We start from the raw sequence: 14,222 nt of genomic DNA on the forward strand, positions 1-14,222 counted from the left end.
AAGTTCATCTTCATCAATTGAAGACTCGTGAGCTAGTACTTCAAATCAGTCACACGAATTAATTATTACACCAACAAGTAATATTATTCGTGGAAAAGGCAAACACAAATGGTCATCAGTGAAACAGATTTCATGAAGCCGAACAGCATCAAAAAATATTGTTCATGGAACCATGTGTAATTGTAAAAACGAACTAAGTAGATCCGCTTTCTTGCTTTTTATTTTTTGTAACTGATAGTATGATTGATTTAATTGTAACCCATGCCAGGAACCAGTAGTTCTATTTCTACATACGAGACTGACCAAAGAAAAGATTCAGTTAGTCTTCCTATCGCCGAAAAAAGAAAAATTTGTGCAATTTGCCCCTCCACAAGGCGAAGAATGACGAAGAGTTATTGCACCAAGTGCAATAAATCCTTGCGTGGCGAACACAAACTTAACATTTGTCACAAATGTATTAATTATTAGTTTTTTTCTATAATTTTTCTTTATTTTGTTGATTTTACTACTTAATTTTGATATTTTAAGATATTTTTAAGTCTTTGTTTTTTTAGTTAATAAAATTTAAGCATTTAAAAAAACAAAAATTTACAAATGCGTAAAAAATCCGGTCTCAGTTAAAATAGTGTCAAAGTAATTATAATGTAATTTTAGTAAATAAAAAACTTATAAACATGTTCTCAAATGATTATTGTAATAAATAAGTAAAACAGGTATGAATATTTTATTCCATAAACCCTTAGAAGCCTCCCTTTTATACGGCGTAGTCGCAACGACGAAGGTTAGTAATAAGCGTTGTAAAATAAGGTTAGTGATCTAGGGTTAACTAATAAGCGTCTATAAGCAAAAATGTTGCCATTACTGTGGAGTTCGCAAAAAAAACTTGACGAACTTACTGAATCGACCACAGATAACGTGTATCGATCATGTATCGAGTGACCAAATACGTCTGATCATAGTCAATATTAGCTTATAAGCATATTTTGGCATATTTTATTTACGGAATGTCAAGTGGTTTCAAACCAACGGTCGTCGTGCAATTTGTCTTGAAGCTGAGTGTCGTGCAAGTGCACGTGCAACTCGGGTACAAATCCGACTGGTGGTTGCTTGCGACAATCCATGGTGGTCTCCAGTGTCTTCTTGAACCTGTAATGGCAATATAGGATTTACACAAGGATACATGTCGTACCTACAATAATTTCGTTTATGATTTAGTAACATAATATATTGTTCAGATTGTAAAAACTTACCTCTCGACGACCCCAACATCTTATTGCCGTTAAAACTTGGATTTCAGGTGATGTACCAGAATCTCTATCTAAGTTGAGATCATCACGTACTAAGTTAATTATATAAGTCGCAGTAGATTTTCCTGCTTTTGTACACTTTTCTTCGACGCGTGCTATTTTCAAGTTCAATAGTTTCAATACATCTAAGCTGTGTAAAGCTTGCATTTTTAATAATGCAATTTTTAAAGTTATTATTTTGTTAATTTATTACAACAAACAACTTTACAAAATAACATTGACAAACAATTTGTGTGTCAAACGCCAGTTTCTTATTAATCAGCTGTTGTGAGTTCGGCCATCTTGCATCTTATAGTACTGTTATAGTAGGTTTCTGCCCTCTATAACTTTGTGATAGATTTATAGAACTGTTTAGCGTTATAATGCTGTTATGAATACAATTTGTTGCCAATGTTCTTATAGCGAGCTTATAGAACACTTTAGGTGTTCCATAACTTTTTATGAATAAGACCGATAAAGTACAAGTATTAGATAAATATTAGCGAATAGAAATATCTCATAAATACAGTGAAATTTTATGGTCAAAAAGAATAATACACCAAAAACTTTTATTTGTTGGATATCGTCATCCGTCAATTAGAGTTTTCCACAGCTGGTGAAACAGGCCCTTGAGAAAACCTCCTTAAGAATCGCTTTAAGGCCCCCCAATATGAAAAAAATATGGGGCGTAAAATCTAGTGAACGAATGACACCGTTACGTTTCTCGTAATTTACGTTTCTAATAATCTATCAGAATTCCCAACCCAGTAGGAATCCGATAGATGGCGTTATTTGCTTTTTTTATTTAACATTTGATATGGTATTAATCTTTTTCTTAGACTAGTAAGCCTTTTTTGTGCCTCGATAGCAGTATATCTGAAGGGACTCCAGGCGACTTTTTTTATAAGTAGGTTAACAAATATGTGTATTTCAATGTACTAAAAATATACATACATAATTTCTAACTATTGTATAATTTTTCAAATTATAGATACTTGAGGCCGTTTTCAATAATCTACCCTTGCCTATACGTTATTTAAGATAATTATGTTATATCGTTATTCAAATTTAAGTGAAAGATTATTTTAGAGATGCCTGCGTAATAACTGTCTAATTCTCGATCATGCGCGGTAAATATCTTTCTCGATTGTTCCTATATAGTGATAAAATAAATGGTCGGTATAAAAATCGTGACAGTAAGAGCTAATGTCAAACCCGCTATATACTACGGTTATCATGCGGATATGCTTGCTAAATAAATATATATAATATTTTACAAATTAAATACTAATAGATAATATGTGTAATATGTGTGTAATGTATGTGTAATACATGTAAATATAGTGTACATAAATAAATTTTGAGTTTCCCACATATCTCTGGTTTCGTTTACTATAGATGGCGTGAAACAAAAAATAAATAAAAAAGAAACTCACTCTTGGCTTAGTATTTATTACGATCTCTCATTAAATTATGTTTAACTAGTACCCCGCCCCGGCTTCTCACGGGTGTTTAAGAAAAAATAAAAAAAATTAACAACTTTTTTTTGAAAATATAATGTAGCCTATGTCACCCGGATAGTGCAGCTCCCCACTAGTGGAAGAATTTTTTCAAATCTGTTCAGTAGTTTCGGGGCCTATTCATTGCAAACAAACAATCAAATCTTTCCTCTTTAGTAGTATAGACGAAACAAATTTTCTTTAGACTATTAATTATAAATCAGTATCTCAAAATATCTTAGCAAGATCTTCTTGAATCCATCAGACTAATAACAATTTAGCAACAAAACCAATGCGAGTGGAAACTATGCAATTAGTTCTAGACTTTGAGTTAGTCAGAGCGGCGCATCCAGATTATAGAACAGAGAACACTTGGGAATCAATACAGTTGAATGCAACGATTAATATAGTTATAATACATAATTGCAAGAAATTGTACACAAAGCTTCTTTATATAACATTTTTATACTTATGAAAAACACATATATTATTCTAGATCTACAAAAAAAGTACTATCATCATGTCGCCATGTTCGTCTGACTGTGAATGTCTTAGAATTGTACCTCTTTTTAAATCATTCCTATATGATGTCGTCTGGTCTCTCTGTATAAAAATAAAATATTACATATTGTATTGTTGTTTATTTTCCTTTCAAGGTTGTCCTTATTAATTTTTTTGCAAAAGAAATATTTAAAAAAGCACAAAAGGTGGCATTGTCACTTTATATTGATTTCATACAACCAATTATCACCAGGGACGGCGGAAGGGCTTGTGAAAAGATTCTAAGAATGTATGAACCGTCATTAAAACATCAATGGAATAGGTAAAATATTGGTGTACGTATTTTATTCATATACTTAGGATGCATGCATGTGTCAGATTATTTTATATTAAGTAATGAAATAGTTAATTTATAATGTATCTATCTATATAGGAATGTATGTATGTCTATAGAGTTGTTTCACATTATTATTGTTAACGTTGCTTGTTTATTTTATTTCTTGTTTGGTGTATACTAAAGTGTAAATAAAGAAATGTAATATTTGATAACATATCATGTGGGTAGGACTATACTTTTTTGTCGTCGTCTATAAAACGAGTGTTCGGACTCGATTGGGGATTCTCGTTTGAGACGTCGACTGGTGCGGAGCTCTCGGGATAAAGATAAGTATTATTGTTATGTTATATAAATAATTATGATGAATAAGTACTTTAGTAATAATATTAAGAATAAATTCTTACAAGATATTTAATTCATTATACGCTTCTTAAAGATAAAAGTATTTAATTTCACTGATCAAATAATAATTCTTAGATTAATAAAGTATGAATATATTATAAATTGTTTTTTTATTTATATTTTACTTTCTTTTTCTTAACACATGCATGTGTATCAATTCTTGCTCTACTTAAGACAGTATCTAAAATAAATGTATTAAAACAATAATTGACTTAACTGAAATAATTGTTACAGCGTAAATAGTTAGAGCGTAATCAAAACGAAGTTGGCAAAGCGGAAATCAAACCCGGAACGCCCAATCGGAACCAGATATGTGCCAAGTAGGTCAAATTTACAAAACCTTATTTAACATTCATGAGTATGAGATGCGATAAGAAATTATTCGAAACGCTATTTTTATATGTGATTTAATAAATTATTGAAATGAGTATGGAATAAAAATATTAATTGTATCCAATAAAAATATATAGCATTGTTTTTTGAATCTTTATAATAAAATGTAAATTGCAGTTTTTTCGTCTTTTCGTCTGTCTGTCTTTCTTGTCTCTACGTCCCACTACTGGGCATAGGTTTCTTTTCTATGTGGGAAAGAGGGTTATACCCAGCACACAACAGTTTTCACGAAATGACTCAGTGTGTATTATTATGTAAATGAAAGCTACGAGACAAATATATATAAACTTTCCTATGTAAATAAGTACTCATTAATTCTAAAGACAAAGTTGATAATTTCGCGCGTGTTGGATATATTTTTTCGCGTATTTTTCGAACAATTACTCGCTGAAATTGTATGGATTGTTCCAAGTTTTTCAATATAAGTTAGAACGATGTTTCCAAAGAAGCGATACCTACGGGAATAATTGTCGGGATGTCTGAGGACTTTTCATATAGAAGTGTTTATTTATGTTGTCAATTGTTTTGAAAAATATTTAATATTAATAATTATAATTTTTATTTTATTTATTTAATATATCAACAATGTTAAGTTGTAGGACATTATGAAATTGAGGTACTTATAGCTGCAAATATTTTACTTAAAACCTGATTAATTCGATCGATTCTCTAACTTGGTCTGATGCTGGAGCTTCGGTTGCCTTACTCGCCATAGAAGAACAACGTTTCTGGAGTCTGGTATTATTAAGATTCTGTAAGGTTGAGGTACTTCTCTAGTCTTGTTTCTCCTACCTAATCGTATAAAAAAAAAATTGAAAACGCAAACAACGTGCCAACTAATGGCTAGTTTCAATATTCTTCCTCTCTCTGATTTTGCTTACTACAGAGAATATTAACGTAAACAAGATTATATTACATACGTTACGTATACACATCATGTGTCAAAAACTACAAAATAACAAAACCACAGATAATAATGATAACGGGGCTAAAAAGTTTCGAAAGTGCCTTTGAAGCTTATTTGAATAAAGTTGTTTTTGATTTTGATTTTGATTAAGTTTGTCTATAAGATATCCTAAGGTAGAGCACAGAAGGAAACTACACGCTTAAAATATGGCGCAGCCCGACTGGGGTAGAACCTTGACCTTACAGAAGATCACAGCTAAATAATACTGTTTTCAGGCAGTATTGTGTTCCTGTTGGTGATTGAGGTGACCAGAGCTCCTGGGGGAATAGGGGATAGTATCGGCAGTACGTTTGCGATGTGTCTGGTGTTGCAGACGTCTATAACATACGGTAATCGCTTACTATCAGGTGAGTCATACGCTTGTTTGCCGAGCTAGTTATATAAATAAAATATCGCTTTTTGAGTTTTATGAAGCCGACCGATGGCGGGATAACCATCTAACTGCTGGCTTCGAAACACACAGGCCGAAGATGGGCAGCAGCGTCTTAGGTGCGACAAAGCCAGCCCTGCGGTCACCAACCCGCCTGCCCAGCGTGGTGACTATGGGCAACACACATGAGTTCACGCATTTTTGGCGCGAGCTTGTGCAGGCCTATGTCCAGCAGTGGACTGCAATAGGCTGGAATGATGATGATGATGATGATGATGATACTTTGCAATATTACTGTTCTATATTATTTAATTCAGTGTACGAAAAATGGTATCATTACTATCTAAATAATGTTTCAATCAAATTCCGAGCAATTCGAAGCTAAGTCAATGTGCTTCACGAAGTTCTTTATGTATCAGCGCGGTGTTTTAAATGGAAGTTGAATTTACAATGTACTCGCTTAACTTCGCGTCATTAACATAAACACAGATTCTCAAACCGTAGTAACATATTCTCGAAGTTTGTAAGCAGTGAGTTTGTGAACCGATGTTAATTATTGTATTTCGTTTAACGCTCGCTGTTCACTGGAAAATATGTTTACGTTACGATAATATCATGATTTTCCGCCTTTTTTGTGGTCAAGATGGATGGATAAAGTTGGAGGATAATAATAGTTGTAGCTGTAGGCAAGAGTTAAAGTTCACTGTGTAGATATTTGACAGCCGCTTTGGTGTAGTGGTATGAGTAGCCGCCTAAAATACCGATGGTTTGCGGGTTCGATTATCGCCCGAGATGGATATTTGTATTTCTAGAAATATTTTTTTCCAGTATGGATATCTGTTCTTGTGGGTGTCCCCATCATGCCTCGGAGAGCACCTTGTGCCGACGGTATCGGTTGTTATTATAAATATCTGATAGCGATCGTTATTCATACTAAGGAACATATCCGCCAACTCGCAGTGGAACAGCGTGGTGGATTATGCTCCAATCCTTCGGCTACATGTAGGTGCCCAGCAGTGGAATCTTGCAGGAATGTGAACAGATATTTATTGGTACGTAAAAATCAATAATAAAAAACAAATAATGAAAATCTCTAAATACATTGTATACCGATTCGTATTTCCACAATAGAACAAAACAATGAAAGACCGTTACAAAAACCAAATAAAAAAAAAACGTGATTAAAATTCAATCCTTTTCCCGATCATACCTCGAAATAACCGAGCAAACAAACACATAGTACACGTCACGAATTTAAATAAATCGTGTAGCGCCGGCCCCGGCTCAATACGTCAAAGATAGCCGAACGTGTATAATCGCAGAGTGATACATTTGCATTTATAAATGATTCATGACCGGCTGTTGTCCGAGAAAACATCAAATTTGATCGCCGTAGTCGGAATTCTGGCTATCGGTCGTGCGTGGTCTCAAATAGATATAGCCGATCAGCCTTAATCGATGCTATTCATCGATTCGTACGATTCATCGATTTAAATCTGAATTGTTGTAATCGTCGTTTGTAGGATATTTGTAAGATTATATGATTATGTAATTATTTTTTTTATTTCAAATTAGGTACGATTTTATCACCCATTTCAATAAATTATTTATCTTATAATCATTTAAGTTCCGTTATGTCTAAGCATAATACTTCGAACATTGTTTCGTTTATTGAATGTCGACAATTTATACTAGGTTTATGCATAAAAGATGCTATATTCAGTTGAATTTACGGTAATGTGGAACTTCATTATTGATCAAAATTATCTGAGATATTTAGAATATTCCAATAAAGTATAGCTGTGATTTGATTAAAAATAAATTTATTCTATCAACAATACTAAAAATAATGTATTTTAAGAATTAAAAGAACGGACCAAACCACTCTTGCTTAATATAATAAAACAAAATATTTAAATAAATGAAGTTCTTTATTCAAAATGTAAATGCCACAAAATGCGAAATTTTCGAAATGAACACATTCGCTACGTGGTTACGTAGCATTACGCTACATCTGTGCTACGAGTGCTACGACAAAATATACGGCAATTAGATGTGAGCTTCGCTACGTAGCACATGTTATGGTCTAAATTATACATTTTAATAAAAATATTTACACATTTACATAACAAGCGCTCTGGTGTAGTGTTGCGTCATCTAATTCACGGACGGTTTGGGGGCTAGGGTTGTTTAAGAAAAAACGTCAACTTTGTCAAGCTTCATGTGCAAATGTTCCGCGCCCTCGGAGCTCGCTAATTTAATGTACATGCTGATCTTATCAAAATGCGTTTTATTTACTATTTATTTCTAGATTTAGATTCTTAGATTTATTCTATACTCTCGCCTACAACACCGACGGTTTTGCGCGTTCAATTCCCGCTCGGGAAGCTGGACATTTGTATTTGTACAAATATATTTTTCTGGTTTGAATGTTTGGCCTTATTAGTTATAGGTCTAGTTTAGCCTATTAAAACGTCTCAATTTACCCTTAAACGTTTTTATTTATATACGTCATGTGACGTTTGAGAGGGAAAGTGAAAAAAGTAACAAATAAACGCTTCTCACTCAACAGTTCCCATTAGGATTTTCTCGTGTGTCGGGGGTCCAGAATCAAGCACAATACGCAAGCACAAACGAATAGCCTACGGCAAACATCTACAAGACAATACACTTGTTTGTCATGTCATAAACCCGCTACCACTAGCGCAATAGTGCTGTAACCACTGCGCCAATGCGCCGTCATCATCATTAATTTAACTTTCTATAAAACCCAATCATTCAAACAAGTCGATCAATATGGCTAAAAAAATTGACCTGTTTACTTATTGAGATGCATAAGAATCTGAACCAGACCTAAAATTAATTTGTTACCATAGGTAGATGTCTATGCATTATTAAGTTATATTCATTGATTTTTAAAAGTGTATTTGTGTCTGTATACTCACACACACCCACTTCAGCTTAATACAGTCCACTGCTGGACATAGGCCTCCACAAGTTCGTTCGAAAAACGGCGTGAAATCACGAGATTTGCCCATAGTCATCACGCTGGCGGGTTGGTGACCTCAGGGATTTGTGTCTGATATTTAGTTAATTGTATAACTTCTGCTTGAAGTCATAATTCATCTTAATGTATTTAATAAATTTCTGAATAAATGATTGAGGTAAGAAACAGTAAGATATATCCTGCTCAATTCTGGAAAAGCTGTCTGGGGAAGTACCACAAACTTTCAGAAAATCGAAGCTGAATCGAAGCTGAAAGATTGACGAAGAATAATACTGCTTTCAAGTACCGTTGTGTTTCTGTGGTAACAGCACCTTACTTAACTTAGAACATCTGGTAAAGGTAGGGTAAAGTCGAAGGCGTCGAAGAGAAGAACTTCTGGTTCTTCTTCTGAAGTTGCAGTCTACGGTAAACGCTTATCGAAAATACACATACTGAAAACAGTAAAATTAAAAAAAAATAATAATATCACATCAAAAATCGACCGTTCCAGCGGTGATCGAACCTGCATCTCCGACTGACCGTGTCGGTGCTTTAGCCAATTAAGCTATGGAACGATGTACCCGTTAGATCGAAATTTTTGATATGATGATTTTATATTCGATTCTACGCGACCGTGGCGCCGTCTATAGTGAATTCTTTACAGAAACCCGTAACTATTCAAAATTTCATATCACAATAAAAATCTTTGACAGGAGACGACACTGCTATTTTTTATTCGTACGATTTTATTTTTGTGTTACCCACATATTAGGGAATTCTAGACATTTTTTAGTAGAAGTAAAATTCAAAAAATGACACACCTCGAGAAATGTCTGTATGTGTGTATATATGACCTCTCTTATTATCATCGATGTCTAATCATACGCTGCCTTGTACTAACTTATTACTTATATTCTGTTCTGCCTAAAGTGTCCACAACTTGGTTTTTGCTACACGGATTTATCTGATTCGTAAACATAAACTTATCACCATTACATACATAATACTATTAAAATTATTTCAATTCATTTACGACGCTATATACATTTATGTATGTGTGTCATTTATTTTTGATGTTTGCCTTATAGATAAACGCATCATTATATATCTTAATTAAAATGTTATGGTGAAACCTACACGCTAAGGGCCATCTCAATGTCGCAAATAAACTTGGGAATGGTGTTTGCATGCCAAATTTAATTTTGTACTTACTCTCTCCGTTTAGGCGCAAACAGTGGGTTCGTAATGAATAAAACATTTCTTGCTCATACATCGCTCTAGCGTGCCGTGTGTGGATACTGTATCGGCGGATTGTACTCTCGACAACTGATTGGCTAATGTGTCATTATTTCAATTTAAATACATATTATGTTATATATTTGTATGTATTTATGTGTGTATGTATGTATGTGTGTATGTATTTATACTTATAAGTTTGTAATACATTACAGTTATTCAACTATTTTCTCTACATTGTTATTTCTTGCACTGTGTTCCCCGCTATATGACACTCTCTCTCATGGCCATTGGTTGACTGGAAGAGATCTCTTCTAGGGATAAGTCCACCTTTGCCATCAACTATAAATGTAATTTTCTGTATATTCTGTTGTTAAGTGCTATAAAGTATATATTTTATATATATTTTATTACTTGCTGTGCCCGCGACTTCGTCCGCGTGGAATTGAACAAAATAGTTATTGTTCAGTTTGCAGATTTATAAAATAAAAAAAAATCTAAAATAAAAGTAGTCTAAGTTACTCCTTATTACATTAGCTATCTGCCAGTGAACATCGGTCCAGCCGTCTCAGAGATTAGCCGGAACAAACAGACAGACAAACAGACGGACAGACAGACAAAAATTGTAAAAAATGTTCTTTTGGTATATGTACCGTGTATACATCCGTAGGCATTTAGTAAAAATTGGTTATTTTAATATTACAAACAGACACTTAAATTTTATTTATTTGTAGTTAGCAACAGTGGACTTAACTCTAAAAGTGATCGCTTCCAGTCAAACGATGATAGCGAAAATTGATATTAAAAAACATAATAAGAAAGTGCAGTATCGTAAACAATCTACAAATGATAGTAATGTTAATTGTGTGATAAAATGAATGGCTTATGAAATTATTCTAGTTATACTTGAGTCAGTTTATATTGAAGAAAGCTTCTGTTTGTTAAGAGAAACAATGGCATATTTTAAGTATTCACCGCCTAATTTTATAAATGTGGCTATAACGTAATAGCGTGGAAGGCGACTGATATTTTTAAAAAATGTGACCAATGATACAGATATTCTGTAAAACTAAAATAAAACAGTAATGATTACAATCTACTTTGTCTGACTGGCTCGTTAGTGAAGATAGCTTTGACCTTGTTTTCTACTCTAAGTTCGATTTCATTTTTTAGTCTGATTGTAATGTACCTATATAATGCTTTATGTGTATGTATATAAAAAAATAAAAAAAATATTTGTGGATTACTATCAAGTGAGAATGAGAAATTTGTTTTTACATTCCTCTTAAAATAAAATATATGAAAACGATGATCCGCGATTTCAATGGCCGTAATCGGACGAGGCAATATAGAGCTTTGACGATTTTCTTTTCAGAATTTCAAGTGATTCTAAAGTCCTTCAGAGTTTTATAGCGTTGCATTTATGTGCTTGCACTTTATGTATGTAAAAATGTACGAATCCTTATTGAATAAGGTATATGGACGTCCTTTGGGCTTGTTGCGTTTGTTTATTTATCTATTGTAAACACGCTTCCACTTTATTGATAGCTTTAAGGCAGAAAGTTCAAGAAGTTCGTGTAGTCCAATATCTGCTTCTAGACTTGTATATTATCAATTAAAATAAAGAAAAATCCTAAACTATCGAATTTATGGAGGTTGAGGAACTACTACAAAGTATCTTTATCGATAAGGGAAGTGTGTCCACCTTCCAGAAGTTTCCAGCAAAATAATACTATTCTCAATTAGTGTTGTAGTCCAGTGGTAAGTAAGGTGGCCAGAGCTTCCAGTAAATCATTACAAGAGGTGTTCTAACACCTGGGGAGTATTGAGGTTGAGTCGACAATGTCGATTGCTGGTTGTTTGAGATGCTTTTGATGTTGCAAGCGTTTATAGGCTTTTTTTGATATCTCAGGTGATCCCATTTACGGGTGATATCTAGGATGCCCGAGTAGGTATTCCTAGACCGTATGTCGGCTTCAGTACTTGGGGGTGCAATACCGACCAAAACATCTGCGGGAGCCTTCAGCCGCTTTAATTGGAAGGTCATGGATCTGCAGGCAACAGGATCCCTCCAGCGACAGGCTGGCCTCGCTGTGTCTAGCAGGATCGGGTTCCCATCCCGGCCCGACACGGGCACAGGGGCCTTACTGGAGGCGCATTAAGTAGCGCCTCCTACGCACCCCCGTTCGTCACCTGCGGACGGAGGCCTCGTCGGAAGCGTTTATAGGCTACGGTAACCATTTACCATCACACAAACACTACATTTAGTTAAAACCCTAGAACACGACAATATTTCTACAGTAAAATCTGAGCGAAAGCGATATCAGTAGAATTAAATTACAATTAATATAAAATTGATTATGTGAAAATATTTGTCGACGATGTAATAAGAAGAATAAGAATGATCACAGTACTGGTTTATGGCTATTGCGCTGGCAGTTGTGGGTTTGGTCCCCGCTCATGGCAAACATTTGTATTGGCCATACAAATATTTGCCGGGGTCTGAGTGTTTGTGCTTGTGTATTGTGTTTCCGGACCCCCGACACAGGAGTCAACCCTAGTAAGGCCGTTGAGTGTGAGTCGTTTATTTATTTAATATTACTATTATTTAATAATAAAACATTTTAAAATTCAATTCACGTCGAAGTTTAATTCATTAAGTTTTGTATACTTTAGATACCGGAACCAGCGCTGGTACTGTCGAGATATCGAAGGATGTAGAGTAATGAACTGCAGGTAGTATTTGCTTTAACAATTATTTACTAAACAATCATTAAAATTTAGTTCAAATATATTTCATACGGGTCAGCCTGTAATAACCTATAAAGGACCTATTTCATACATATGTGCAATTCACAAGTAGTTATTTGTTGAAATTAATAATTATAATTAAATTATTTGTAATGAAATTATAAACTATTATTTGTTGAAGTGTCTTCTTTGTAAAATTTATATCATCTCATAAATTTTTAAGCAATATTACTGGTATGAATTTAAATGAAACTTTAAAAATAATAATAATAATAATAAAACACAATTGTATACTTTTTAATTTTTGGACAATATTCTATTTTTTTCTTTTATTTAATAAATGCAATTAATTAACGTTAACTTACTGTCTTCACTAATATTTGTAAAAAAAATCAATTATCTATTTTATTAGATGGTTAAATATTTGAATTATTTGAAACTCTTAAAAACCATTTAGCTCTACAAACAGTGAACAATGGGAAAGTAAAAATTAATTTTCTCACAATTGATTGGAAATTCGATAACGTCTACAATTAAATTAATTATACTAACAATAATGAAGACCTTATTTAAGAACTTAAGAAATAGAGTGACTAACAAGAAATACTTACAAATTTTAAATTTTTTAAATACAATATATAATTAATAAATAAATATATAAAGGTAAATGTCTCTGTCGGTAATCAGTCTGTACATTACGTACGTAATTGAATCTCAGAGAGAAGAGAACCGATCCCCGGAGATGTCTGTGACATATTTGCATATAATGCAGCGAGATGTGTCATTTATAAATGTGTTATGCAAAGCCTTGTGTCAAGATTACTTTATTATATTTGTTATTTAGATATCTACTATTTCACAGCGATGCGACAAATGGATATAAAAAGTGCAAGAGAAATGATACATTCACGAATTGTCGTTAAATTTTAAGAAAACTATTGTATCTATGAAGTTCAAATTTGGTATCGAGGTAGAGTATGAATAAAACACGTCAGATAAAAAGGAACTTCAGGGATTTATAAGGATGGAAGGTTAAGATTTACATGGTATTTTATTGTTACTGAAATTTAAAAATTGGCTGATGATGACAAATAAAATATTGCGTTTCTTAATTACGCAATATGTTTTGAGCTGTTACATTTAGGACGAAAGTTTGCTTTGAAAAATCTAAAGACGAAATTTTGGTAATAAAAATTCTGTTTATCAGGCTTTATGACATATAAATGCGGCTATTAAATTATAACAATTAATCACTTCTATTAATTGCCTAGCGTCCACTCACCATACATTATAAGAATGTTTTATTTTCCTGTCGACAGTAATGTGTCACATGAACGATCGACACGAACTTAATAACTTGATTACAAAAAAAGTATTTCGTTCAATCTCTAACATAATTACGATTAACGAAGCTTGTCAAAGATAATTGTTTTTACAAATTATTTATTTCCGCACATATATTTAAAGAAAACAAACGCGAAAGTATTTGTAGCT

The 14,222-nt window shown here is 33.2% G+C and overlaps 1 long non-coding RNA gene across 1 annotated transcript; it reads right to left on the bottom strand.

Annotated features, from left to right (window-relative positions):
- Positions 1–671: 671 nt before the first annotated feature.
- LOC123654575 lies at positions 672–13,374 on the bottom strand. Its single transcript, XR_006743251.1, has 3 exons — positions 13,362–13,374; positions 12,387–12,390; positions 672–826 (listed from the first exon to the last, which is right to left on the bottom strand). It is a non-coding gene; the product is annotated as an uncharacterized LOC123654575 (long non-coding RNA).
- Between the last annotated feature and the right edge of the window lie 848 nt (positions 13,375–14,222).

This window comes from Melitaea cinxia, chromosome 6 (genome assembly GCF_905220565.1).
Source record: "Melitaea cinxia chromosome 6, ilMelCinx1.1, whole genome shotgun sequence".
NCBI classification, from domain to species: Eukaryota; Metazoa; Arthropoda; class Insecta; order Lepidoptera; family Nymphalidae; genus Melitaea; species Melitaea cinxia.